This window comes from Gymnoscopelus microlampas, assembly GCF_963454915.1.
Source record: "Gymnoscopelus microlampas genome assembly, chromosome: 4".
In the NCBI taxonomy this organism is placed as follows: Eukaryota; Metazoa; Chordata; class Actinopteri; order Myctophiformes; family Myctophidae; genus Gymnoscopelus; species Gymnoscopelus microlampas.
In genome coordinates this window covers 4782816-4787995 of record NC_139941.1, presented here as the reverse complement: position 1 = coordinate 4787995, position 5180 = coordinate 4782816, and the positions used below count along the sequence as shown (strand labels likewise).

At 37.8% G+C, this 5180-nt stretch overlaps 1 long non-coding RNA gene across 1 annotated transcript; it reads right to left on the bottom strand.

Moving 5' to 3' along the window:
- Positions 1 to 233: 233 nt before the first annotated feature.
- Positions 234 to 1623, bottom strand: LOC311043586. The gene is made up of 4 exons (XR_014600614.1): positions 1499 to 1623; positions 1109 to 1155; positions 962 to 1011; positions 234 to 635 (listed from the first exon to the last, which is right to left on the bottom strand). It is a non-coding gene; the product is annotated as an uncharacterized lncRNA (long non-coding RNA).
- Between the last annotated feature and the right edge of the window lie 3557 nt (positions 1624 to 5180).

The window sequence follows — 5180 nt, the reverse complement described above, 5'->3', positions numbered from 1 at the left end:
TCACACTAGTACCTGAGATAAGATATGTGCATGAACATAGCAGCAATGTATACTGTGCATGATATACTTATGGACGTTAGTTAAGGTGCTTGGAAAAAAAAGTTAAAAGTCAGTGCGTTATACACAGGATTACGGTGCAAAATGTCAGTGTGTGTCGACCGCATAATGCACATAGACTGACATATAGTCAGCAAGTAGTGACATGAAGAAGAGCAAAGAAAAATAACGGGAAAAGGAAAACAAAGTCACTTGTAGGCTACTCATGTAATCCACGGTGGCTGGGTCCAAGGAAGAGCTAAATCCAAGTCATGTGTCCCTGGTATAATCCACAGGAAGAAATACAGAAAATAAAGAAATATATTTTGTTCCAGGGACCCCAGAAGCAAAGATTTGAGTTAAAATGTTTGCACTAAAAACATAGTCCTCAAGCTCTTTGTCGTCAAGCATTGGGTCCTGGAGAACACAGCGTTTGGTACAAGGTCCTGGAGATGATCTTGTGAACTTCTTCCTGCTGGAGGGCTGAAGATCCAAAATGGAAGTCCATCTTTGGAGTTGCTCTGTGTCCTTTTTGGAGATGATCTCCTGAACTTTGGACTGCTGGAGGGCTGAAGATCCAAAATGGCAGTCCTTGAAGCCTTGAAGAAAAACAGAAGAAGAAAAAAAGAATTACAATTAAACCACAAAACCACTGAAACCGGAACACAACAATGTTAATACAATTACCACACTCTACCACACTACTGTGTGTGTGTGTGTGTGTGTGTGTGTGTGTGTGTGTGTGTGTGTGTGTGTGTGTGTGTGTGTGTGTGTGTGTGTGTGTGTGTGTGTGTGTGTGTGTGTGTGTGTGTGTGTGTGTGTGTGTGTGTGTGTGTGTGTGTGTATTGCCTGCTGACTGTCTGCTGAATCTTCTGCTGAAAACCAAGCCATTGTCCTGCAAATTGCAATTTATTCTGGAGATTACCTGTTAAAACTCCGAAAGGTCCTCACACATGTACCGCTGGGTGCCAACAACTGTAAAATAATATAACAGCAATTACAACTCAGAAAACTTCAACTGAAACAGGAGTGCACAAAAAAAAGTTAAATGAAGAGTGTGGGTGTGTAGTACCTTATAAAACTTCCTCGTCAACAGTGGGGAAATCAATGGAATTCTCCCTGCAAATATCATTTTAGGGGTTAGTGGGATGAAGCAATGCTTTGCCATTGTATTCAATATAGCCACAGTAAAGACAAACTACAAAGCAATCCAACTTTAGTTACTAAAATGTATAAAGTCTGTGTATTTTACTATACTGCATTATGCTGACAAATTAAATCATGGCATATGAATTGACTAGCTACTTGACTAGGCCACATGTTTTAAAACAATCTGAACTCATACAGGTAAAGGAACACTAGCCTACAACTGATCAAACAGACTGTAGAGAACTGATCAAAGTAAATACAATAAACAGTATAACCTACTAATGATTTACAATTAGATAAAATAGCAGCTTACCATTTACAAAGCTAGTCCAAAAACACCAACAGGCCAGCAGTACATGGTTGAGAAGAATGAATTCACCCAACCGCCCAAACAGTTCAAATGTTTGAAAACTCTGTTTGGACACATCTGATTGGATAGACACAAATGTTCCCCTCCCCACCATTTGAATGTGCATGTTAAATGTTGGCAGTCAGAGAGAGAGAGAGAGAGAGAGAGAGAGAGAGAAAGATTGGAAATAAACTATTTACTTAGTTTAGTTAGTTTTAACAAGTTAAACGTTACTATGTAGAGGTACTAATGCTTTGCACTAAACAACAAGCACAAAAAAAGAACTGACATTTTATACTTAAGTAAAAGTATCAATAGTGTAATGTAGAAATGCTCTTACTTGTTACAAGAAAAGTCCATTACATTTTGTTCTTTTGAGCACTACTGGGCCTAGACTAGAAAACAAACTAAATAGTTTATTAACCACATGACTGGTGGTAACCTGTATTTTTGGCAGTGATGGCAGAAGTACTCAGTTATTTTACTTAAATAAAAGTAGCAATACCACAATATAAAAATACAAACAAAATATAAACATAATAAAACAAGTAAAAGGCCTGTGTTCAAAATGTTACTTGAGTAAAAGTTTAAAAAAAGTATTGGCATCAAAATATACTTAAAGTACCAAAAGTGAAAGTATTAAAATGTTTGAAAATGGCAGATCTACAAGCTTGTAGATTGGCTATTTTCAAATAGCCTATGTATAAAATAGGGCTAAAGTGGTTAATATGGTGATAGAGGTGGAGCTCCTATTGTCTGAGAGACCTGAGACAATAGGGCCACTGAACCCATCAACACCTTTCATGCAAATGTTGTGCCTGCATGTAAATCTCTACCCCCCAAAATACACACGAAAACACACATAAAGTAAGCCTTGTTTGTGATATAATTTTAACCATTTAATGACCCTTAAACGTACTTGGTAAAAGTACAAAAGTATTGGTATCAAAATGTGTTCAAGTACTAAAATGTTTGAAAATAGCCGATCTACAAGCTCACAACACGACGCGTTGTGAGCTTGTAGATAGGCTATTTTCAAATAGCCTAGGTATAAAATAAGGCTAAAGTGGTTAATGTATGTTTTATAATGTAATCATTTATATCTGCAAAGTAACTAGTAGCTAAAGTTTTCAAATAATTGTAGTGGAGTAAAAGTACAATATTTGCCCCAAGACTGCACTCTGATCTCTCTGTGTGTGTGTGTGTGTGTGTGTGTGTGTGTGTGTGTGTGTGTGTGTGTGTGTGTGTGTGTGTGTGTGTGTGTGTGTGTGTGTGTGTGTGTGTGTGTGTTTGTGTCATGCTTTATTAGTATGTCCTTTCTGTAAACTAACACTGCTCACCTATGCAAGACCTAAGAACACATTTTTTTTTTTTTAATATTTGTATTAGCTTTTCCTTGAATGTCACAATGCAACTTTGGTTCACTGTTTCTCTCTCTCTCTCTCTCTCTCTCTCTCTCTCTCTCTCTCTCTCTCTCTCTCTCTCTCTCTCTCTCTCTCTCTCTCTCTCTCTCTCTCTCTCTCTGAGCCCCCCCCCCACTCTGAACCCCACACCTCCCATTGTTTGAACAAACCTCTAATTTACATATGTAAGGGAGATTCCCTAGCAGAGAAAAGAGAGACGCATATCCAGGTATCTTAAAGGCATTTTTAGGTAAACAGTCCTCTCCCACATTCATTGAAATACTTCCACCAATCATTTATGTTTGGTGGGTGTATGCCTTGCCCACGTATCCAGGTATATCACCTTTTTCACCCAGTGCAATCAACTTTAAATTGCCTGAAACGTACTCCTAACAGGTTTTTGGGGGAACTTTTTTTTTTTCGTTTCGGTAGTGTCACTACCGAAACGGAAAAAGAATTACTAAGTCCTGAGCTCGATGAATGTTAGGGACCAAAAAAAAAGTCACTACCAATCAACTTTAAATTGCCTGAAACGTACTCCTAACAGGTTTTTGGGGGAACATTTTTTTCTTTTCGTTTCGGTAGTGTCACTACCGAAACGGAAAAAGAATGACTAAGTCCTGAGCTCGATGAATGTTAGTGACCAAAAAAAAAATCACTACCAATCAACTTTAAATTGCCTGAAACGTACTCCTAACAGGTTTTTGGGGGAACATTTTTTTTTCGTTTCGGTAGTGACACCATTGTGTCACTACCGAAACGGAAAAAAAATTACAAAGTCCAAAGCTCGATGAATGTTAGGGACCAAAAAAAAGTCACTACCAATCAACTTTAAATTGCCTGAAACGTACTCCTAACAGGTTTTTGGGGGAACAATTTTTTTTTCGTTTCGGTAGTGTCACTACCGAAACGGAAAAAGAATTACTAAGTCCTGAGCTCGATGAATGTTAGGGACCAAAAAAAAAGTCACTACCAATCAACTTTAAATTGCCTGAAACGTACTCCTAACAGGTTTTTGGGGGAAAAATTTGTTCTTTTCGTTTCGGTAGTGTCACTACCGAAACGGAAAAAGAATGACTAAGTCCTGAGCTCGATGAATGTTAGTGACCAAAAAAAAAATCACTACCAATCAACTTTAAATTGCCTGAAACGTATTTCGTTTCGGTAGTGACACTACCGAAACGGAAAAAAAATTACTAAGTCCAGAGCTCGATGAATGTTAGGGACCAAAAAAAAAGTCACTACCAATCAACTTTAAATTGCCTGAAACGTACTCCTAACAGGTTTTTGGGGGAACTTTTTTTTTTTCGTTTCGGTAGTGTCACTACCGAAACGGAAAAAGAATTACTAAGTCCTGAGCTCGATGAATGTTAGGGACCAAAAAAAAAGTCACTACCAATCAACTTTAAATTGCCTGAAACGTACTCCTAACAGGTTTTTGGGTGAACATTTTTTTCTTTTCGTTTCGGTAGTGTCACTACCGAAACGGAAAAAGAATGACTAAGTCCTGAGCTTGATGAATGTTAGACTCCAAAAAAAAAGTCACTACCAATCAACTTTAAATTGCCTGAAACGTACTCCTAACAGGTTTTTGGGGGAAAAATTTGTTCTTTTCGTTTCGGTAGTGTCACTACCGAAACGGAAAAAGAATGACTAAGTCCTGAGCTCGATGAATGTTAGTGACCAAAAAAAAAATCACTACCAATCAACTTTAAATTGCCTGAAACGTATTTCGTTTCGGTATTGACACTACCGAAACGGAAAAAAAATTACTAAGTCCAGAGCTCGATGAATGTTAGGGACCAAAAAAAAAGTCACTACCAATCAACTTTAAATTGCCTGAAACGTACTCCTAACAGGTTTTTGGGGGAACTTTTTTTTTTTCGTTTCGGTAGTGTCACTACCGAAACGGAAAAAGAATTACTAAGTCCTGAGCTCGATGAATGTTAGGGACCAAAAAAAAAGTCACTACCAATCAACTTTAAATTGCCTGAAACGTACTCCTAACAGGTTTTTGGGGGAACAATTTTTTTTTCGTTTTGGTAGTGTCACTACCGAAACGGAAAAAAAAATTACTTAGTCCAGAGCTCGATGAATGTTAGGGACCAAAAGAAAAGTCACTACCAATCAACATTAAATTGCCTGAAACGTACTCCTAACAGGTTTTTGGGGGAACATTTTTTTTTCCGTTTCGGTAGTGACACCATTGTGTCACTACCGAAACGGAAAAAAAATTACTAAGT